This window comes from Lepisosteus platostomus (genome assembly GCF_059453375.1).
Source record: "Lepisosteus platostomus isolate fLepPlt1 chromosome 5 unlocalized genomic scaffold, fLepPlt1.hap1 SUPER_5_unloc_3, whole genome shotgun sequence".
In the NCBI taxonomy this organism is placed as follows: domain Eukaryota; kingdom Metazoa; phylum Chordata; class Actinopteri; order Semionotiformes; family Lepisosteidae; genus Lepisosteus; species Lepisosteus platostomus.
Window position 1 is genome coordinate 344,712 of NW_028291473.1, and position 24,647 is coordinate 369,358.

At 40.9% G+C, this 24,647-nt stretch overlaps 3 non-coding genes across 3 annotated transcripts; 1 reads left to right on the plus strand and 2 right to left on the minus strand.

The window, feature by feature from the left end:
• Window positions 1-734: 734 nt before the first annotated feature.
• Window positions 735-828, minus strand: trnai-uau (transfer RNA isoleucine (anticodon UAU)). Its single transcript has 2 exons — window positions 791-828; window positions 735-770 (listed from the first exon to the last, which is right to left on the minus strand). It is a non-coding gene; the product is annotated as a tRNA-Ile (tRNA).
• Window positions 829-5,070: 4,242 nt separating this feature from the next.
• Window positions 5,071-5,142, minus strand: trnat-cgu (transfer RNA threonine (anticodon CGU)). Its single transcript has one exon. It is a non-coding gene; the product is annotated as a tRNA-Thr (tRNA).
• A 5,402-nt stretch (window positions 5,143-10,544) lies between these two features.
• Window positions 10,545-10,617, plus strand: trnak-uuu (transfer RNA lysine (anticodon UUU)). Its single transcript has one exon. It is a non-coding gene; the product is annotated as a tRNA-Lys (tRNA).
• Window positions 10,618-24,647: the final 14,030 nt, after the last annotated feature.

Sequence of the window (24,647 nt, forward strand, 5' to 3'; positions counted from 1 at the left end):
ACAGCTACTAATAAAGATAACATTAAAGTTGATTATTAAGATATTACACTTTTATTAATAAAATATGTATTGATAAAATTCCTTGTGAATAATTGTAGTGTCTGGAAAGCAATTGTTCATTACTTAATGACGATATTATTTCCACTACATTCAGGACAGTTCCAATGTAATCTATTGTTCCACTTCGTCTGCTTAGTCTCCTACTTTAGTAACATCTAATGGGGAGCAGCTGTTATTTTAGGTTTGTTGCAATTGAGAACAGGTTTGCTACAGAGCTGCTGACAAATTTCAGCAGCCAGTTTGTTGCAACTGACCCGTTGTAGCTACCAATCAGAAAAAAAACCAAACGCAACAACTTCAAAAGAGAAAGAACATTAAAAACAAATCTGGGGAACAACATAAACACAGAATCTAATGCGAGAGCTTTATCAAGTCTTCAGTGCTCCTCTTGTCTCAGTAGACCTCTCTCATATATTTGTGTACAGGTCAACTGGAGGTACACAGCTGATAGTAATTTAAGTAGGGAGCTGCATCACAGCATGCGTGGGCTGCAAATGGAAAAGTATAGGTTTATTCCATGCTGAAAATAGAAGTAAACACAACGTTTCAGCTGTGGAGCCTTCTTTGATTGTGACTCGAAATAAATCTTTACTTGTTCGTTTGATGTTAATTTATCTCCATCAAATACCTAACAGTATCTAAACTCGACAGTTGCTCTCAGTAGCTAAAGACACTGCTCCAGGTGAGGCTTGAACTCACAACCTCAGCATGCCTCCGCTGTGCACTGCTGTATAAGTACCACGCGCTGACCAATTGCGCCACTGGAGCTGTACAAGTTGTGCTCCTCATACAGACTGACGCTGCAGAAACACAGGGTGAAAACGGTTTCGGTTGTGGATCCATCTATACATGGGGAACACTAAAATAGCAAGGAAAATACAAGAAAAGAAACTGAAAGAATTGTGCTAACAGCAAAGGGGAACTGAGGGAGGTGGTCAGACAAGTAAATCAGCCTGGCAGATTATTTGTATCGACATTTTTTGAGTCAATCAGCAAACAGATTTCTCTTCATGTGCCTTAAACTGTGCAGTTTGTATCTTCGCTGTAGATAGGTTTCTTCAGAAGTCCAGTAAACTGACAATAATGGAGAACTAGCTGACGCACCCCGTCGTGAAGACCCTCTGTAAGGTGATTACACGTTTCAATTTCAAGTCGCCTCCTTTACACTCAATTGCAGCCCCGAAACTGAGAGAAAGCATGAGAAATGGCTTCAGTTTCAATGTGAAAGTGCAGTACAGGCTTGATGGCTTCACATCTCCCATCAATCAAATAAAATTGCAGTAAAGCGATCTAAATATGACTCTTAAGTACTTGGAAAGATGATTATTTTGAGCGTGCCTCCAAGGGTCTGCTACGAGGCTTAAGTTGGCTTCTTATTCGCCAGCTTCTTATGCATGTTTTTCGTTCCACCTTAAATGGTGCTGCTGTGATGTTATGTCGCCTTTCGCCTGTAGATGGCTCTCTTCGATCAGTACTAATCCGGCTGGAATACTGTAGACATCTTCACTGAAAAGGAATATCCAAATAAATAGCGACTGTCCAAATTATATTTTTGTATGGAATATATTTCAGAAAATCGCAAACCAATTTTAAAAACTCACCACAACACGGACTTACACTGGGAAAAGGTGACTGCACTTTCTGCTTATTGCTACGGCCTTCCCCCCGATTATGAAAATGTCTCACAGTTCTAACACCGACGTGTGAAAGACAATGTAACAGACTATCAAAATCCTGAAGTACAAGAAATTTTAATGCACCAGTTTTTTAAATATGACCCTCTGATCCTGGCATGTCAGTATACATTTCGAAAAAGTATGGCACCAATCGCACGAATTGCAATGGCACAAATTGTTGAGAATATCACTGACCTTGCCGATATTTGCAGGGGATACGAATGTTTTGCACATGTTGAACTACAACACATAAAAATTGAGCTTCTTAGTCAATATCATCGGGAATGTCCAATAATGACGAACATCAGTAGCTTCAAGGAAACTTTGACTCGCACATGGAGTTTTATCTTCAAATGGAGGGTGGGAGAATTTATTTGTACTCTCGTTGCTCATTAGCTAAACTATTTTAAAAATATGACACAGATTTGTTCGAGAAACTTGTAATTGCCTTAAAGAGAGTCTTCTTGAAGATGTGCACCAGCTAGCTCTCCACTGTCAATTGACAGGACTTTAGGAGAAACTGTTCTCATACAACCAACATACAAATTACACATCTTAAGGAACATGAAGAGAAATCCGTGTACTAAATAACATAAAATTGTCACTGCAAATTATCACCAAGCTGTTTCATGTGTCTGACCACCTCTTTCCTACTTTGCAGCGAGCACAAATCTTTCTGTTTCTTCATCGCAATTTTACTGTCTCTTTCCCCCATGTGGAGATAGATCCACAGCTGAAACTTTAGGTCAGTTCCTGTTACTCTGTCCGATTGAAAGAGCTGTATTAAAGGCACTCCCATCTCTGCAGGAAAGTTATTGCTGCTCTCAACACAATATACTGCAGCCAAATATAGCAATACTGTCACTGCCTGTGGGCCACGTGTTCCTGCTGGCAGTCTATTATGTCATGTTCATCCACAACCAGAAACATTACTTCATCGCTATTTTACTGTCCCCCATGTGGAGATGGATCCACAGCCGAAACTTTAGGTCAGTTCCTGTTACTCTGTCCGATTGAAAGAGCTGTATTAAAGGCACTCCCATCTCTGCAGGAAAGTTAATGCTGCTCTCAACACAATAGACTGCAGCCAAATATAGCGATACTGTCACTGCCTGTGGGCCACGTCTTCCTGCTGTCAGTCTATAATGTCATGTTCATCCACACCCAGAAACATTACTGCTGGAGCACAAGAGTTATATAGGCGCAGTCCATAGAGCAAGAATCTCTTAATCTCAGAACTGTGGGTTCAGCCCCCACATTGGGTCCCTCTGTGTCAATTTCATCCCCCCAATCCTCCTAGCATGACCTGATGGCATAACAGTGATACCCAGTACCCAGCGTAATTCAGCTTTCTTTCCACTTCATTCAGATTTTGATCTGAAATCATCACCCGAACAAGAGTTTGTCTAAATCGAGGGAGATCTGCTCACAAGCAAGTATTAAACACTTCAGCATTTTCTGTTCGAATACCACACTTTGTCAAAACACTGCCGCTTCTTAAGCTAATAAGTAACGGTTTTTGAGCACGCATTGTATTGTTAATGCTTATATTAAAAAAGCATAAATTCACATAGTGGAATTTGGACTGAACAAAGTAGTCCAGCCCTTTTACAACATTACATACCCACTGATTAAAGCTTAAAACTACAGCAGCAGGAGTAACAATAATGGCAACAACATGTTTGGAGCTTGGCATTTCATTTATTCTGCGGAAACGTATCGGAATGAACTGCCCGAGATAAAAGAGTAATTGCGGCTTCAGATCGTTTTTACAGAGCATTGCGTTGTTCTGTTCATGCTGACTACACGCATTACATTTGTCATTTACTGCAAGCGTTGCTTTTCCAGGTTTTTCTGAAATTCCTCGCATTTGAGCCAGCACTAAAATATTTCATTCCCGTCGCTGAATACATCGTGGAAACGGTATTTGGAACGGAATGCTGTCACTCATGAAACCTCTTTGTTATTCGGTTCTGAAGTTTGAAAATGAAAATAAAACGGGGGTCACTTCATAGGCTTGAAAGAAGTCCAAGCAGCATAAAAACCCGCGAATTCTCACAAAGGCTGCACCTTTCTTCTGCTGCTGTTATAAATCAGCCTTAAACATTTGAATACATACCTTACTGCTGCTAATCACATTCACGTGTTTACGAAGCTTTTTTCTGTCCGTTATGTTTTTGCTAAGCAGTTTCTCCGTTTTCCTCGTACTGTGATTGTCAGCGAGCACAACAAGACTGAAACAGTGTAAAGGCAGGTAAAAAAGACAGGGTAAAACGCCTGATTGTCGGGAGTGGGATTTGAACCCGTGCCTCTATTTGGAGAGTGAAACACAAAACTTAAAAGACACGAAGCTGTGAATTTACTGTTTTAAACCGCTCGACTATCCTGAAGAAATAGGTGCTGACTGCACCAGTCGCATCCGATTTTCCGTAATTTTAGGACGATTGATACGACTGGACTAACAATTTGTGGCGTTTAGTCTGACATGGAAAACGGTACCGGAGCATTCGGGTCCGGACTACTAGACTCAGAAACAGTTTTTACCCCCGCACTATCAAACTATCAAACTCCCAGCCTCTCTCGCTCACTCCTCACCTCTCACCTATGATCTGAACCTCACAGTGCCTTCTTTCTTACCAAAAACCCAAACACACATTGAAAATCTACCTCTACCATACATGTCAAAAGCTCACTCCCCATCATTTCTATCCCTTTATTTCATTCTTTTGATGCGTGTTTTTGCACATAACCTGTTACCTTTTTGTTGTTTTGCACGCTGCCTGTTGTTTTTTTGACATCGGCTGTTGTCTCTGTCTTTCTTTTGTTATACAATTGTATTGTTGTTGTGTTTTTTTCTTTGTACTACTTATGTCCGAGAGCTAGCTAAATAGCATTTCGTTATACCATATACCTGTGTATGAGTATAATGACAATAAACTTGAACTTTAAACTTGAACTTGAACTTGACATAGTCTTGCAGGCAGTATATTATTTTATCGTTTACTCGTTTAAAAAAACACGGTCTTCTCGTTCCTAAGTCAGATTTTTAGTGCTTTCGAACGTTACTTCCAACCTGGACTGACAGCTCACCCGATCTGTTTGTGATCAGACCATGGAGTCGGGGGCTGTACCAAGCGCACGTTCCTTCCCAATGCTGAGGCGATCATTCGGAAGATGGGTGTGAAGAGAAACAAGCTTTGTCGACTAAAAAACAAGGCAGGATATGCAAGAATACTAATCACTGGCGACAGTTATGTTCTCTTACTATTGAGATCCCTACATTGCGAGTTTTTTTAAGACTTTGAAACTAAAGGAAAGCGATGACAAGTGAAACTGGCACGGGTGGGGCTTGAACCCACGCTCTTCGGTTTACGAGACCGACGCCTTACCACTTGGCCACCGCGCCTTCAAGTAAGCATGGGAATAAGGTTGTTCAAATTATTTTTTTCTGAATCTGGTTTACATCGCCAAATGTAAACCGGAGGCAGCAACAGCAATAAAAGGGATACTTGTCCTTAAACTCGGACGTGATGTTCTGCAGACATGTGCACAATGTCCTGTTTTCTTGCAGTATAGACATTTTGCTGTTCACGCTCCGCATTCATCTGCTTTGTGCATTGTTAGTCCGCACCTGTAACATGTAATGTCAGCCGTCCCCTGTTCTTCTATTTCTCTAGCATGACTGCGTCCTGCTGCTCGGCTTTTGTTTGTAAAGTTTGAGCGAGCGCCCCGTTCAGTGTCACTTTGTCACTGTGGTCAGAAAGCATTCTTGATTCTGCTTGAGCTGCTTCATGAATTCTAGCGACTGTAAGAGCTCTTTCTAAAGTCAGCCCTTCCTCCTGCAGCAATTTATAGTCTCTTATGTGCACATTTTTCCACAAGTTGATCTCTTAACATGTCAGTTTCCAATACTCCAAAGTCACACGATTTAGCCAGTTCTCTTAGTGCAGTCACAAAAGCATCAACAGATTCGTCCTGAGACTAAGTTCTCTGGCTAAATTTATGCCGTTCCAAAACCACATTTCTCCGCGGTGTAAAGGAAGCGTCTAAAGCAGCTACAGTCTTTTTCTCCAGGGAGGTTGGCGAAAATCCGCTGCATGGGAGCCCCGATACAGTGCAGTAATGTAGCACGTCTCACGGCATCCTGAGCTTCTGTAGATCCACTGGCTATTTAAAAAAAATCTGTACGACTCCATCCATATCTTGTATTCCGTATACAAATCCGGGGCTCCGAGGTTCAGTAGAAGCGGTGGAAAAAGCTGGGCATAAGCAAAGCTTCTCGGCGCGGCTACCATATCTTCCATGGCGCAATCTAAACGAAAAGTCCGAAAATTCAGAAGTTCGTTTCTACCAGCAAGAGAACTAAAATCTGCACTGCACTCGCTTTGAGTCCGTCAAGCACTCATCTCTCGTCGCCTTCAATGTTGTGTATCTTAATAAAGAGACGTTTTTATATTATTTTAACAACTACACAGATCACGTCCTTACACCATATATTCCTGCCTTCTACTCTTTCGTTCTGTTGTCTGGCGATGTCTACTCACTATACTACATTTAGCATGACTTCTTGTTGCAGTTGAGCTCAAAGCTGGAGATGATCTCCATATTCTACCGCACTATCTAGTCCGAAACGTCGTACACAGTACATACTTTTTTAAGTGAAGTCAGGTTGTTAAAAAATTAAACCAGCGCCCTGTCACAGAAACGTACCCCAGTCTCCCGCGCAACAAGCGGGGGTACTCAGCACTATACTAACGAGGAGCGCTTGTCTGCAGCTGAGCGTCAGTTCTGTTTACTGTCAGCAGTCATTGCCTCATTTCCAAAGACTTTTTCACCTGCTCTCAGCTTTTAAAGACAGTCATAAACGCTCAAGAAGTAATTCATGCCAGTTGGAAGTCTGTTTCTGTTGTCTCAGCTCTTGATAAAGAAAAGCCGTGCGTGGGAGACTCCCTCTCTGAAGAAGTTTGCCGTCACCCTGCGAGGGAGAAGAGCCATCAATCACCGAGGCAACCACTGAGACAGTTAACATTAAACACGTGAAATGCGAGATGTTGTGATTTTTTCCCCGCTTAAGGCTTCTATTGTTTCTACTCTAACGAGAAAGACCTCTTTATTAGAAGTGAGATTTTAACAAACGTCTCCAGGCTTAACTGCGACCTGAACGCAACGCCTTAGACCACCAGCCATCTTGCCTGTGGTACTTAGAGCAGCGCTCAATAAAAATGATCAGAAACCGAAAGCGCTTCTTATGCGGATCAGTATATTCCGATTCCACTGGTTCTGCATAAGAAATAAGAAAAGCCGAACTCAAAGCACTGTGTTTCCATTACGGGTACTCTGCAGCTGCTTTAAGATCTACTCACACCGTGTTGCCATTAAGGCTACCTAGTTAAAAAAAAACGTATCGTCATCTTTTTGAACGTGATTATTAGACACCCGTTAAATCTCCACCGAGGTTTCTTGAGAGATCTTCAGCGAGCGAGTATTAAAAAACGACGTCGCTTCCAACCTCTGCTGTCACTGTAAACTCGGACGTGATGTTCTGCAGAGTTGCAGTGTGCCTTTCCTCTTGTCGTATTCAAGAGTACTCACTGTGTGAGGTCCTCACTGCGTGTTCTGTACTCTACTGTGATTTAATTTAGATGATTAGGTGGAGTAGAGTGACAAGATCTACTTGAACATTTTCGGTTTGTGAAATGAAACACTAAATACACTACTGTAAATACAAGTAATGGACATTTAAAATAACCACAGTACAGCTAGAAGAGTGAAAGATAAAAGACTATTTAGAATGACATTCACAATAGACTTAAGAACAGCACAACCACCCGTACAGGGACTTGAACCCTGGGCCCTCAGATTAAAAGTCTGATGCTCCACCGACTGAGCTATCCGGGCTCTGAAAGAAAGCTAACACTGTCGGGATCCTCGCAAGTCACGTGTCTCTTGTGCCGAAGAGCAGTCATACCTGACCCGTCTGGAATGACCACTGACAGACTTTATCCAGAAGCGACGGCACCACTCCCAGTAGAGTGAGAAATACAGCATGACATGGGTAGTTAAGGGGCTCCCATAATCCATCTTTCCTCACATTACTGATTTTTTTCACATTCAGATTTTTTTTCACATTTAATAAAATCTTTTAATCAACAACATTAAAAAGAAAACAAATGGAACATTTTTTGGAACAATAATTTAAAAAAAATCTTTCAATGCCTTGGTTGTATACGTGTGCACACCCTTTATAAAGGGAGTTGCAACAGTGCTGAAATTTAAAGAGCATTTCTGTAGAGAAAACAGCCTTGATGTTAAGCTTAGGGAGCCTGAAATTCTATTTCTTAACACCTTGCACAGCCTCCCGAGAGACTAACATATTTTTTGGAGAAACTGGCTCACACACCGGAAGACACTAACGTTTATTTACGTTAGAGTATGTGAATAACAGTTTAACCGAAAAAGTTTGTAATTGTGATTTTGTTAAAATTCAATAAATCGTCTATCAACAGTTAGAATTTATTAAGAAATTGTTTTATTTCATAAACTATAAGACAATTAAGAGAGTTTATAGGTCATATCCGTCGCTTATGTTCTTTTAACTCTATCGTTCAGGATCCAAACCCAGGTGCGGACGGTTGTGTTTCTTGAATCTCTTGTAATCATCAAAAGTCGATGTGTAGTCCTTCAGTACTTTCTCGAGTTGTGCCATGGATATTTTATACGTTCAATACTTGTCATGCTCTTTTGCATTTTCCTTAACAAACGGAAAAAGTTTAAAGTGTGTTTATGGCAGTGTTTCACATCTACAGATGTGAGAGCACTCGTAACAGTACAGGACACGCAGTGAGGAGTTCGTGAAGCTTTCAGTTTAGTGCGGAGTTCAGAAGGAGGATTCGCTCGCTGAACGATCTCTCAAGAAATTCCGGGCGAGATTCAACAGGTGTTTTCTGCAACAGCCACGGCAAGTGTGAAGCAATATCTGGATTTCCTGAATTTGAACTAATTATTAGTTCAAATAATTTAGGATTTAACAGAACTAAATGAGGTACATTTAAAACAGCAGCGCAATTCTGCAGCACGTCGAGTGTGCCTGCATTTAGTTGTGTAAACCTGGCTCTCTCTGAACACAAGCAATGAGTTCTCACTCAAAAGAAGATTGCGATGTGAGTACTGTAATATAAAGCACCTGCAGATGCCAGGGACTGAAGCAGGGACCTCATACATAGAAAGCATGCGCGCTACCACTGAGATACATCCCCGATGGAAACGGTAATGGAACAGACTTGTCCAGATGCTCACTGATCACAATCCACCACTCACGAAGAATGCCTGCAGTTTCCCACTTTCACGTTTCCTCTACTACAGAGTAAATTCATGGGAATGAAGAAATAAGGAAGGAAAAATAATCGCATTGAAGCTTCAAGAGACTGGGCACAAATTAATCTATTATTTTTGTATCCAGTCACATGTGCGACGGTGGTTAATTCCCAGACGGGGGAGTGCTTTTTTTCTACCTTCTTACTCGACTGTCTTTCAATTTTGTTTTATTTTAAAGCTTTTTGCATCTTTTAAGTGCTCTTGATTAAACTATGCATAGAAAAACAGCACTACTGATGATTTTCATGGACCGATGCACACTTGTTCTGTACAACTCGAGTGATAAAGCCCTGTCTGCAAATATTGTAGAAGAAAATAAAAGGGTGAAACAACGCCACAACCACAGGTTGGTAACAGGAAGGATCGTGTTCTTATTTGATAAGTCCTTTTGAGATGTCTTGTCAATGCACACAGGCGTTAGAGCTGAATAATTTACTTTTAGTGGTGTTTTTAAACAAAGATGGAACATGTTATTTCTATACCAGGAAGAAAGGAGCAGATTTTAACTTTAAGAGGCAAAAACGACACCTTATCAAAGCTAAAATTAATTAAAATGACATCACAACAAAAGAGTGGAGCCTTGAGTGAATAAGATTAGTTTTCATTGGACGTCTGTGTCTCCATAACTTTGTAGGTGAGAGAGAGGGTTGTGACAATTTGCAGGTGCTTCTCGGAAGTGCGTTGGTGGTACAGGCGCCATCCAAATAATTGAGTCGGGTTTGAATCCCAGCCAGTACAAACCCAAATCTTTTCAAGATAATTTGTGGTCCGCTAACACATCTTTTGAAACACTACAACAGGTAACTCCCCGTGTGAAACATCATGAACATCTGTTAAAGCCTGAGTTTTACATACTCTAACGTAAATAAACGTTAGTGTCTTCCGGTGTGTGAGCCAATTTCTCCAAAAAAATATTTGTTAGTCTGCCGGGAGGCTGTGCAAGGTGTTATAAAATAGAATTTCTAAAAGACAGGCTCCCTAAGCTTAACATCAAGGCAGAAAAAATGCTGTTTTCTCTACAGAAATGCTCTTTACATTTCAGCACTGTTGCAACTCCCTTTATAAAGGGTGTGCACACGTATACAACCAAGGCATTGGAAGTTTTTTTTTTAATTATTGTTCCAAAAAATGTTCCATTTGTTTTCTTTTTAATGTTGTTGATTAAAAGATTTTATTAAATGTGAAAAAAATCTGAATGTGAGAAAAGGTCAAAATGCTATTGAAAAAAATCAGTAATGTGAGGAAAGATGGATTGTGGGAGCCCCTTAACTACCCATGTCATGCTGTATTTCTCACTCATTCTACTGGGAGGGGTGTTGTCGCTTCTGGATAAAGTCTGTCAGTGGTCATTCCAGACGGGTCCGGTATGACTGCTCTTCGGCACAAGAGACAGGTGACTTGCGAGGATCCCGACAGTGTTGGCTTTCTTGCAGAGCCCGGATAGCTCAGTCGGTAGAGCATCAGACTTTTAATCTGAGGGCCCAGGGTTCAAGTCCCTGTTCGGGCGGTTGTAGTGTTCTTAAGTCTATTGTGAATGTCATTCTAAATAGTCTTTTATCTTTCACTCTTCTAGCTGTACTGTGGTTATTTTAAATGTCCATTACTTGTATTTACAGTAGTGTATTTAGTGTTTCATTTCACAAACCGAAAATGTTCAAGTAGATCTTGTCACTCTACTCCACGTAATCATCTAAATTAAATCACAGTAGAGTACAGAACACGCAGTGAGGAGCTCACACAGTGAGTACTCTTGAATACGACAAGAGGAAAGGCACACTGCACATCTGTAGAACATCACGTCCGAGTTTACAGTGACAGCAGAGGTTGGAAGCGACGTAGTTTTTTAATACTCGCTCGCTGAAGATCTCTCAAGAAATCTCGGTGGAGATTTAACGGGTGTTTAATAATCACGTTCAAAAAGATGACGATAAGTTTTTTTTTTAACTAGGTAGCCTTAATGGCAACACGGTGTGAGTAGATCTTAAAGCAGCCGCAGAGTACCCGTAATGGCACCACAGTGGTTTGAGTTCGGCTTTTCTTATTTCTTCTGCAGAACCAGTGGAATCGGAATATACTGATCCGCATAAGAAGCGCTTTCGGGTTCTGATCATTTTTATTGAGCGCTGCTCTAAGTACCACAGGCAAGATGGCTGGTGGTCTAAGGCGTTGCGTTCAGGTCGCAGTTAACCCTGGAGACGTTTGTTAAAATCTCACTTCTAATAAAGAGGTCTTTCTCGTTAGAGTAGAAACGATAGAAGCCTTAAGCGGGGAAAAAATCACAACATCTCGCATTTCACGTGTTTAATGTTAACTGTCTCAGTGGTTGCCTCGGTGATTGATGGCTCTTCTCCCTCGGAGAGTGACGGCAAACTTCTTCAGAGAGGGAGTCTCCCACGCACAGCTTTTCTTTATCAAGAGCTGAGACAACAGAAACAGACTTCCAACTGACATGAATTACTTCTTGAGCGTTTATGACCGTCTTTAAAAGCTGAGAGCAGGTGAAAAAGTCTTTTTAAATGACCGGGGTAAAGTTAGCTCGAAGTTCGAAAACGATTTTGGCACACCTGTAGCGCTTTCACGAAACCTCTTAGAGTTGCGAGAATGCTTGTTTTGTGTATAAAATACATTGTGGATTCTTTCTCAGCCTTTACTTTTTCGTTTTTATGACATTTTTTTGACCAAGCACGAATATTCTTTTGTCCATATCTTCGCAATGGAAGCACAGAACGCCGTCAAACCAAATGCATTTTAAAGACCACGACTTGTGGATATTTCCACACCCTTAACATCAAACTATCAGTGAGCTAATTATCTCTTTTTAACCCTCCGGTTTTTTATCGATGCGTAATTACGCACGAACTGGAACCCGGGGGACCGCTGTGTGCACACGTTCACAACGCGAGAAATACTGTTCAATACGGCTTCATGCGAAAAACCCGTATATGACCATAGGAAGCAGAACAGCGCAGTCTCCCATTACCCAGACTGTAAGCACGGGAATAAAGCTTTGTTTGATTTCTGAAACCCTTCCTTTACGCCCTGTTTTCATTCAGGTAAGGGTCAACTATATTCACAATACTACTGACAGCAGGAAGATTAAAATATTCTTTACTCAGCGGCTTATTAAAAACAGCTCCCATGATGTTCAAACCGATTTTTTACACAGAACACTGACACAGCTTTGCATTCTGAATCTCTTTTTCTCATGCTTTTATTTAATATGGCACAATGCACTGGGATAGGGGTATTTAAACCACAGCACCCACAATGCTGCAGGTAAGTGTTTTGCACACTAAGCAGGTCATCTGACTATTCCCAGCTTTGTTTTGGGTTATGGAACCTTTATTTTTTTATGATTTTCTGAAGATAACACTACAGGTAATACACTGGGACGGGTGGGTCGTCTTCATGGCTCAATAGCATTTCAAATACAGCACCCACACTGCTGAAACCAAGTGTTTTACACACCAGACAGGCCCCCGAACCTCATCCAACCTTACTGTGGCTATGGCCCCTTTCTTTATTTTGTTATGAGTTTCTGAAGATAACACTACACGTAATACACTGGGATGGGTGGGTCGTCTTCATGGTTCAATAGCATTTCAAATACAGCACCCACACTGCTGAAACCAAGTGTTTTACACACCAGACAGGCCCCCGAACCTCGTACAACCTTGCTGTGGCTGTGGCCCCTTTCTTTAATTTTTTATGATTTTTTGAAGATAACACTACAGGTAACACAGTGCGATAGGTGGGTAGTCTTCATGGCTCAATAGCATTTCAAATACAACAACCACACTGCTGAAACCAAGTGTTTTACACACCACACAGGTCCCCTAACCTTATACAACCTTTCTGTGGTTGTGGCCCCTTTATTTATTTTTTTAATAAGAATTTTAGTTTTTCAATATGGCACCATTAGACAGGCGGTACATGGGGATTGGGGGTTGCTATTCATGAGTCAATAGCTCTTCAAGCACAACAGCCACAGTGCTGCAACCAGGTGTTTTACACCAGACATTTCCCCTAACCTTATACAACCTCGCTTTGAGTTGTGGAACATTTCTTTATTTTTTAATGTTTTTTTTGACTGTAATCAAGTGTTGTGCTCACTAGGCAGGCCTCCTGACCTTTCACAGTCATGCTTTGTTGTGTGCAACTTTAATTATCTTTTTAGGATTTTTTGAACATGGCAACTTCCACCGAGACGGGTGGGGGGTGTGGGGGTGCTCTTCAATAGCTTTTTCATCTATACACACAAACGGATGTAACCAAGACACTCAGAACCTGTCACGCAGGGGCTGACTGCTGAGGATAGGGATCCAATGCGGTGCCCTTGGTAGGGTTGGCGCGAGACGCAGGCGTAGTTGGAGTAAACAGGCAGGGGCCTGAGTCCAGGAAGGCGTAGTACAGGCGTAGGCACAGAATCGACAGGCGAAGGCGTAGTCGAGGGACTGGCAGGGGTCGGAGTCCGGGAAGGCGTAGAAGTTGCGTCGGTAGGCAGAGGCATAAACGAAGAGACAGGCTGGGGTCAGGATCCGAGAAAGCGTAAAACAGGCGAAGGTACAAAATCGAGTGGCTAAAGCGGTTGTCGGAAAAGCGGGGTCGAGGTCCAGGGGAGAAGTCATAGTAAGGCAAAGGCGTAGTTAGTAGGTAAGCTCCGGGAGAGAATCTCAATCGTGAGCAATGACCGGGGGACAGATGAGGGTTTAAGTAGAGGACTGATTGACATGTGCACGTTTGGTATAAGGAGAGCTCGAGGGAATGCGGGAGCGCTTGCCTGCGTGAGGGAGATTCATGACAGAACCAACAGAATCAACCTGAACTCATAGAAAAACAAGAATGCCCCCGAGACACCTGAATCCCCCTCCTGGACCACTCTGGTATCAACACCCCCAAACCCATCCATACCAGCTAACAAGACTCAGAATCGGTGCAACCCTCCAACCTGGACCAAGAGCAGGATGGGACAAGAACCTGCACCACACTACGTACACAGGTTTGTATTTTTGGCTGAAGATGAAAATGTCTAACATAGATTGTTTTGGTTCTAGCAAACAATAAAAATAGTTGTTAAAATCAGGCTGTTTTTAATAAGCTGCTGAGAAAAGAATATTTTAATCTTCCTGCTGTCAGTAGTATTGTGAATATAGTTGACCCTTACCTGAATGAAAACAGGATGTAAAGGAAGGGTTTCAGAAAAAAGATAATTAGCTCACTGATAGTTTGATGTAAAGGGTGTGGAAATATCCACAAGTCGTGGTCTTTAAAATGCTTTTGGTTTGAAGGGGTTCTATGCTTCCATTGCGGAGATATGGACAAAAGAATATTCGTGCTTGGTCAAAAAAATGTCATAAAACCGAAAAAGTAAAGGCTGAGAAATCATCCACAATGTATTTTATACACAAAGCAAGTGTTTTTGTAACTCTAAGAGATTTCGTGAAAGCGCTACAGGCGTGCCAAAATCGTTTTCGAACTTCAAGCTAACTTTACCCCGGTGTGGTCACACAGCATGCTGCCCCATATATCAGGGAGCAGTTTGGATCAAGGCACCGTCTCTTTCAAGACAACGATCCGAAACACACAGCAGCAAGGGCGAGGCTTATAGCAGAAGGAGTGAACTGGGCGAAAACTCCAGCCGAATCCCCAGATCTAAATCCGATAGAGATGGTTTGGCATTCGTTGAAAGACTACGTTCGGGAAAACTGCTAAGCCCGTCACAAAGCAGGAACTGATCGATGCAATCTATAAATTCTGGGAGGAAGAACTGACCGAACAAAATTGTAAAAATTTTATTAACAGGCTGTTTCGTGTTCTTCCTAGGATTGTTGACCGCGGCGGGGGACATTCGGGAATGTAAGTCTGAGAAAGACAGTCTCACGTTTGTGGACAGTCTGTCCACAAACAAAACATTCCTGTTAGACAAGAGGAATTGAAAAAAAACAAATTTTGTCAAATATTTTTTTTGAATCCCCGGCGGAACACATTCCATAAGAATCAGCGCTTTACTTCGCGCTTTACAACCCTTACTTCGTGCGACTGGAAAATAATTCGTGATCGGATCAACTAAATGCTTCGTAGAAGGAGGTGCTCTTTTCCTCTCGTCTAACAGTCTGTCCACAAACAAAACATTCCTGTTAGACAAGAGGAATGTAAAAAAACAATTACGTTTGTCAATGGAAACCTGTGTGTGTGTGTCTCTCTCTCTGCTGGATGTCCCTCTCACTCTCTGCTGAATGAATAAAAGCATTTCTATTAAAAACGAGTTTGCGTTTGTCTGGTATTTACTTTGGTCCCTTTTAACTGTTTTTCCCATCTACTTTTTTGCTTTGAGATGCCACTTTTAAAGGTGATATGTAAAATAATGTTTTTTATTATTGTTATAGAGAAACATGAACAGATTTTCCTTGGTTCAGAAAAAAAGATCTAAAGTGCTACATCTAACTTTCTTAATTCGATGTATTTAAAGCAGTGAACTACTGTAGATGTAACATAACACTCAGAAATACAATCGAGAATAGTTTTGTGGTGTTTGTTTAGATGAAATGTTCCTAAAACGTATAACGTAACAAAATTAAAGACGATTAAAATCTGTAATCTTTCCACTTGTACTGTATGTCATCGGAAGGTTTCTGCTTTGTATAAGGATGGTATCAAAAAGCAATCTTAAGTGGTGAGTAGCTGTGCTCAATGTATTTAAGGGACTTAAAAGTAAAAGGAGATGCTTCATATTGCTTGACTAATTTTAAAAACGAAGTTATAAATGCAGACGCTCCCTCGGTACTAGTATTTTAGTACTTAGTACTAAAGTACTAAGTATTTATTTTAGTACTAAAAATAAGATACACTCTACAGACATTCACAACGGTGACTGTCAGAAGATAGGACACAGCGGCTCAGGCACCTGCTGAATGGAAAAGGGGCACTTTAATGTTCGGTATGGCTAATACTAAAGCCAATACTAATATTCAATACTTTAATATTCTTTTCTGTATGTTTAACAATAGTGGGTACTGGCCTTATTCGTCCCTGCTCCCGTTGTTAGGTGTTAATGTGTTGTTAAGTGTGAATTTGTACCTGTTTCCCTGAGGTCTGGCTTTTTTTCTGGAAAACCATAACTCTGGTCTTGTCCAGATTGACTGTCGGCGCCCAGGTCTGACAGTGCTGCTCCAGCAGCGCCAGGTTCTGGCGCAGCCTCTGTTCTGTGGGCGACAGCGGGACCAGGTCGTCTGCAAAGAGCAGGAACTCGATTTCCATAATTAATGCAGATCAGTAAATCAAGGGACAAAACAATTATTGCGCCCGGCTCCTCAATGGGGTTTGACGTGCTAATGCGTTGGTTTAACAGTCCGGGTGTGGCAAACCTCTAATGTCTCCCGACTTCGGCAAGAGGCACCCGCCTTTCATTGGAAGACAATGAACATTCTAGCCGTACATGTGAATATAGCATAAATACACAAAGGGATTGGGTGAGCTCCCATCACAAAAAAAACTGCGAACCTGCACTACAGCGACCACAGTACAGTATGGAGACCAAGACCTTTTACGGGAAGAGACGGGGTGCTTCTGCCGCCCCAGCTTCCAAAGAGCGAAGGGTAAGCAAATACAGCAGACTTCATCTGAAATACGTGATTACAGCGTATATTACAAGGTATTATTGCCGTTTTGAATTTTAAATTCAATTTTAATTATTTCTTCGTAGCCTGTTCTTCAAGAAAACACCGCACGGGCGAAACGATCTACCACCAGGACAGTAAAAAAGAAAGCGGTAAGACGGAAAAAAAGAAAAGTTTATTTTGACTTCTGTTCCGCGACTGATGAATACTACTGTGTGACTTTATTTCTTACATGAATTATGTTATTTTGCCACAGGCCGTGGGTCTCTGCTCTCGGCCACTGGCCAGGGTGCCAACCTGTAGAAGCAGCATCTGTGTGGAGACATTTCGGCAGCAGCGGGAGCAGTACGATGCATTACTGGGGAGGACTGGGAGGCTAGAGACACTCCTGAAAATGCAGAGGAAGGAGACAGTATGTTCCAGCAGTCAAACAGTTGAGCAGCTGTCTCCCGAAAAGTGCCTCTCCCCGCCGCGCAGGTTGCAATGCCTGGCGGAAGCTCTGCCCCCCGCAGAGCACACACCGCCTCAGGACACTCCATCCCGGCCTCTCCGTTCACCACCGCATGGGAATTGGTTGATGCTGTCCCCGCCGTCTATCTCCCCCCAGGAAGCACAGCGGAATTCACAGACGCCAGTGGGACGAATAATTCTCCCAGATGTCCAACTGCTACCCATCACTCAGGAGATGGAGGGGGGGTTGTACTTGCAGTGCATCGGCATAGACAGGAAAGCAAGAGCCGACCGCTACGCCGCCCTCATGTTTCGAAATCTTGTGACTTTTGAAATTTACTGGGGGTGGACCACGTCTGTAAATTTCGATGGGTCCAGAGGCAAAAGTGCCTTGCCTTGCAATCTCCGGGAAACCATTAGTAGCATGGTGAATCGGAGATTCTCAACCCTTACTTTGTGCGACTGGAAAATAATTCGTGATCGGATCAACGAAATGCTTCGTAGAAGGAGGTGCTCTTTTCCTCTCGTCTAACAGTCTGTCCACAAACAAAACATTCCTGTTAGACAAGAGGAATGTAAAAAAACAATTACGTTTGTCAATGGAAACCTGTGTGTGTGTCTCTCTCTGCTGGATGTCCCTCTCACTCTCTGCTGAATGAATAAAAGCATTTCTATTAAAAACGCGTTTGCGTTTGTCTGGTATTTACTTTGGTCCCTTTTAACTGTTTTTCGATCTACTTTTTTGCTTTGAGATGCCACTTTTAAAGGTGATATGTAAAATAATGTTTTTTATTATTGTTATAGAGAAACATGATCAGATTTTCCCTGGTTCAGAAAAAAAGATCTAAAGTGCTACACAAAACTTTCTTAATTCGATGTATTTAAAACAGTGAACTACTGCAGGTGTAACATAACATTCAGAAATACAATCGAGAATAGTTTTGTGGTGTTTGTTTAGATGAAATGTTCCTAAAACGTATAACGTAACAAAATTAAAGACGATTAAAATCTGTAATCTTTCCACTTGTACTGTATGTCATCGGAAAGTTCCTGCTTTGTGTAAGGATGGTATCAAAAAGTAATCTTAAGTGGTGAGAAAGCTGTGCTCAATGTATTTAAGGGACTTAAAAGTAAAAGGAGATGCTTCATATTGCTTGACTAATTTTAAAAACTAAGTTATAAATGCAGACGCTCCCTCGGTGCCACGCCGGGTGTAAAGATCAAAATATACATTCGTCCCGGGCAGAGGCCGAAGAGTGCCCGGCTGGGGTGCGCGGGGAAGAGCAGGACAGGAGTGAAAGTGGTCAGGGCGGGGTTTAGGAAGGCGTACAGTCTGGGCAGGTATAGATTACACTTTTCTAAAACGTATTTGAAAAATAAAAACGATTACAATCTAATCCTTCCACGTTTGATCCCAAAATCCCAAGAAAAATAAATCTAAACGGGTAGAAAGCTATGCTGAAAGTTTATTAAGATACTTAGAAGACAAAGATACTGTATCAATTTATGTTGCATTAGTCTGATTATGATTAAAAAAACACATATAATTAAACATGCATTTGCGATTTAAATCAAAACACAATTTAAATCAATATAAATGTTTATATTGTAACGCATACTGTCCAGCCTCCATTTCTCTATAAAAATTTACTCTATTACACACACACACAATAGAAGCAGGAAGCAGAAGCAGGGACCGTTGTCAGAAGGGAAGAAGGTGACTATTCATTGTTATCAAAAATGACTTAGAATCGATCATGTTGTGATATTTTGAAATATAAAAGTCAATTGATTGTCCATAATATTGCTATTCTATTTTTTCGAAGAAATGTTTGTTAAAAGAAAAGTCCAGCACCAGCTGGATTTGAACACACAACCTGTGAGTTAGTAATCGGGCACGTAGACCAGTGGGCTACAAGGGAAGTCACATGAAGAGAGAGGCGAAACAGCCCTACACAGCCCTGTCGCAGTACACGACTATAATCATATCGTTATTAATTTCTTGAGATACGCGATTCCATATTATATTCCCTTTTAATCAAATTCTAAAAGTATGCTTGTTTACTCCGGTATCACGTTAGTTAAAGACTTCGATGCTTAAAATGTTTAGGGAGAAATGGAATACTGGTGTGTATGTTTTCTTTAAAGTACCGAGACCAGCCATATACTGTATGTTTAATTTCCAAAATTAATATCCTTTATGGCCTTCACACGCGTTGCAGTATGCTCCTATTCTTTTTATGCTCAGGCACTAAGATTTCCCTTCAGTGGTAAAATTCCATATAAATATTCAATACTTAAAGGGCACAGTTAAGACATTAAATATACATATACATACTGTATACAGTACAGTTTGCATACGGTAATATGTTTATGTTCCTAAATCAATCTCTTTTATGAGCATGTGAAAGGCATGGTGAATTGATTCTCAAAAATTACTGTACTTTGTATGATTGGAAACAAATGCATGATTACGAAATGCTGTGGTGTTACTTTTACAAAGAGGGTCAATGAAAAAAAGAATGTTGACCAGGGCAATACTTTGAATTTACACTTACAGCTCGTCCAAGGTCATTCATTATTACTACTATTAGTAATATCTTCGTTAAAGACTTTGATGGCGACAGCTCAAACATGAGAGGTTGAGCTTTATTAGCTCCACCTTGCGGAAATTCCGGATACTATTATTTTGCTTGCCGTATTATAGGAGAATTTACGGTAACTAGCAGTATTTACCGGTAACTCGCGGTAGACTGCGTACAGCGTACCAGAAAATAATGCGGTATCGGCCACGCATTTTGAATGGCTGCATCTGTATGTTCCAGCAGTCAAACACTAGGGTGTCAGCCGTCTCCAAACAGACCTTCATCTCCTGAAAAGTGCCCCTCCCTGCCACACAGGTTGCTGTACCTGGTGCAATGCGTATCTCCATACAACCCTCCACCCCCAGCAGAGCACACCCCCTCAGGACACTCCATCCTGTCCTCTCTGCTCACCACCACTAATGAATTGGCTGGTGCCGTCCCCACTGTCTCTCTCCCCTCAGGAAGCACCATCTACACAGCAGAACTCACAGATGCCACGTACAGTTCTCCCAGATGTCCACCTTTTGCCCATCAGTCAAGAGAAGGAGGGATTGAATGTGCAGTGTGTCGGCACAGAGGGGACAGCCAGAGCCGACCGCTACGCCACTCTTATGTTTCGCAATTTTGGGACTGGGGGTGAACCACATCCATAAATTTTGACTGGTCCAGAGGCAAAAGGGCTTTGCATTCTCCAGGAAAACATAGGTATGTTGAATTGGAGATTCTCAGAACTTACTTTGTATGATTGGAAACTGATACATGATAGGATAAACAAAATGCTTCAAAGAAAGAGGTGCTATTTCTCTCTGGTTTTAGTCTGTGCAGCAATAAAACAATCAGATTAAACAAGAGAGAGTGCGACATTACTTTTCGTCAATGAAAAAATAGTCTTTTCATGTTTATTTAAGTGTCCTTCTTTCATTTGGATTGCATTAAACAACTCGGGAGTTATTGTTATGATTACTCTATTATCGAATCCTCAACTCGTTCACTTTTTGTTATTTTGGGAACATTTTGACATGTTGCTTTTAGCCGTCGATTCTGTTGAATTCACTCAGTTTGTAATGTAGGGTGTAGGGTAAGTTAAACTTTGATACAGGACAAATATATTTCCCACAAGCTGTACTGTAGTAGCATTAAAAGCATACAACATGACACGGTATGCACGTGGCACATCTTCGTTCAACTTAAGAAAAAACAGGACATTTGATTGTTGGTTGCCTTATGTTAAAGGCCAACAATGACACCAGAAAACTGAAAGTTCCTTCCCCTCCCCAAGTAGAACTGTCTAATCTACATAAACACAGTGGGGTGTAACACCTAGCCTAGACTTTGTGAGAAGTATGGAGCTGCGTTGCATTAAAATGGTTGCAATGGAATATACATAGTAGGCAAAAGTTAATTTCAAGCTGAAAAGAAAAGACTCATGTGGTACATGTCTCCTCTATACATCTTCCATTTAGACCATCCAATCATTTATTATTAATATCTTCCATATCCCATTAAAATCAGAAAGTTTCTTACGAGTGTAAATCCAACTATTTTCTAATCGCTTTATCCAGGACAGGTAACGGTTTCACCAATACTATTTGGTAACTTTTTACGATTGTCAGACTTCACAATGCTTCAACTGATGTTTAAAGATATGACATAATGTGCACTGTGTTAAAGAGCTATTGAGCACAGAACATCTTTACACTTGTGAAAAGATTTGCACGTGCAGTTTATTCTTATCTGTGTGAAAACAGGAAATATCGATGGAGTTTCAGAAAGTAAACAGAGGTATAGAACACCATATCTCAGATGTTTAATAAATTCAAGATTGTGAAAACAGTGACAAATCACCCCAAACAAAATACAATTTTAGAATAGAAGCAGTTTGAAATTATTAGTTGTTATTAATAAATCACTTAACTTTGAACATGTTGTGATATTTAGAAATAGCAACAAATCAATATAATTTACTATTTTAGTTTTTCAAAGAAATGTTTTTGTTAAAGGAAAACTCATGCCAGGAGCTGGGTTCAAACAAAGCTATAGCTGAAAAGGGCAGGCAAAATGTTTAAGTAATCATGGGTGAATGAGACAAATTGATGCAGATGTTTAGAAAGAAAGTGGACTACAGTAATATTTTGAGCTTACAGCCTATCCAATGTTATTCATTATTAATCTTTCATATCACATTAAAATGAATGTTTTTTTTAATGTAAGAGGAAATACACAATTTGTGTCCTCTATAGCACTTCAGTGTACTGTTTAATCAGTTTAATGTTTAACAATGTAATACAAAGCTTAAACTTATTAAATTGTATATGCCATTTAGACTGTTAAATTCTGTAACAGACAAAAGATTGTCCCTCAGCATTGACAGGGATTCAAAACCAAGTGTTTTCTGGCAACAGCCCAAATGCTGCACATGAGAGCTTTCATAGCTCCACCTAATGGTTTTACAAGATATTCCACCCTACTTCGATACATCATGCGGTATCCTGCAGTTCTTTGCGGAACGAGCACTGCGATTTACTGCAGCATACCTTGCACATTTTGAATGGTTGGATCTGTAGTTCTACTCAGTTTGGTGAATTCTTGATAAACCAAACTGGTGCCCTCCCTCTAACTCACCATTCCTCCCTTATGGTAGTGTATGCAGAGAAACCCATGTATATAAACCCATAGGGTCAAACGCAATGGACTTCCCGAGTTAAAACACAGCCGCGTACTAAGTTAGTATGGTACATTCTGGAGATCATCTCCCGCTCTGAGTTCAATTGCAGCAAAAAACATGTGGAACAAAGTTGGAGCTCAGCTCAACTTGTGCTTAATCCGGTTCCAAGGGCTCGGCATTGTTGTACTAATTAGCCCGAACTGGAGAGGACTGTACATCAGAACACTTCAGATTAGTAGAATAATATGTAGGCCACATTAATATACAATTACTTTTCTGTTTCTCATTTATATTCAAACTAAATTTCCTGACAAATCAGTTAGTTTTTAATTTAAGAATTGCATTTAGTCGACAATTCACCTGATGAGGCTACATAGTTATTAATGAGATACCCAATTATAATTAGTCATGAAACAAATGAGAACAGCAGCTGTGCATTTGAAATTAAACACTACTGTATTATTGCAGAATTAATTTTGTTTAACACTCCAGATGAATAAGCAGACATCATTACAGCTAAATCGTTACAAAAGACACCAACTAATAATCAGTAAAGTTAAGTTTTATTTTTAACAGAACTGGAAATTAAACTTATAAAAATACTTGAGCAAAAAAAAAAACAACACAACAATTGTTCCTCTGACCTTCTAAGCATTTTTTTTAAGGCAATACATTTCTTTAGCAGGGTGTGCCTTGTGCTTACTTTTCAGAACTTTGATTTTCTCTCTCTCTCCTGTGTCAGTTCAGATTAAGCTCTTTAATCAGTTCCAACATCTTCCTTTCAAAGTGGGGAAGTGCTTGCTGGCGTGTTGTTTTGCCAAGTCGTGCCTATCCTTTATGACAGTATCTTCTGACACCTGCGCACAATCCAACAACATTACAAGACCAGCGCTATAACAGGAGTCATAAAAACACAAGAAGCCACATTGAACGAGCTTTCAGAATTGTAAAACAACGCTTTGCTTGTCTGTCATTTGGTTTGCATACCAGTCCATCAAGAGCTAGCACAACCCTGGCTGTTTCAACACAGTCATTGGATCACAGCCACAGGACAGAAAAGGGACTGTAAACCATCATAAATCACTTAAGATGCCGAGTTTTTTCCTTTAACATGCTTGGGTGCCACCTATTTCCTCCTCATCCCTGCTTTCCTCCGATAACCACAAATACGGAAACCCATCACTAAAATATTTAACAAATCTATCCAGTTGACTCCTCGATTTTATAGAACACATTAAAGCCTCACGCTACATTTATATAAATAATAGTTTAAGTTCTGTTCTCTTCACTCCCTAGCACCTTAAACTTCACAGCTACTACTAATGATTAACATTCAACATAATTAGTAAATGTCACTTTTGTAAATACACATATTAATCAGCTTCATTATGAATAAATGTGGTATGAGTGTTAGGCAATTTTAATTAAGTATTACAATGTTTTCAAGCAGATGCATAAATTCAGTACGTGGTAACTATTATTTCCACTATATTCTGGAGCCTTCTAATGCAATTCATCGTTACACCAAGTATGGTACTAAGTTGCTCAAGCCATATTAAGAGGTGGTTTAAAATAATTCACTAGTTTAGTCACTTCTAGAGGGCAACAACTATTACTCCGTGTTCGTTGCAATTGAGAACAAGTTTAGTACAGTGCTGTGGACTAAGCACAGCAGCAACGTTCGTTGCAATTGGACTTAAAGTGGAGCACAACTTCAGACCACAGCTGCGTACTAAACACGGGTTGAACGCCTGTTAGTACTTCACTTTCAGTTTGTTGCAATTAACCCCTAGACTTTGCACTACTAAGGTCTAAATCAAGCTCAAGCAGAGACAACCCATTAATGGCTTTCATAACTTCCATTAGTCTCCACCTCTGTCTTCCCCAACTCATTCTTGATCTTCCTAAACTAGGCCAATGAGACTGTTTAGTCTGAGAAAAAAAAAAATAATAAGCGCTATTCCTGACAGCCTGAAAAGAAACACAAATTCCTATAGCCTCAACTGAGCAAAAGAGTCAGTTTCTTTACCTCCTGAAGTATTATTTTTTAAAAAAAAACTCCAGCACTGGCTGGAGAGGCTGTGTGTCCGGGCTCAGCGGTTATATAGGACAGGACTCAGCGCGCAGCAGGTGTGACTCATTGCTCTGCGCTGCCCGTGCGGAATGCGCGTCTCCTCCCTCCACACGCCACCGCCTCGCTAAACCGCCTTCATACTCCCCA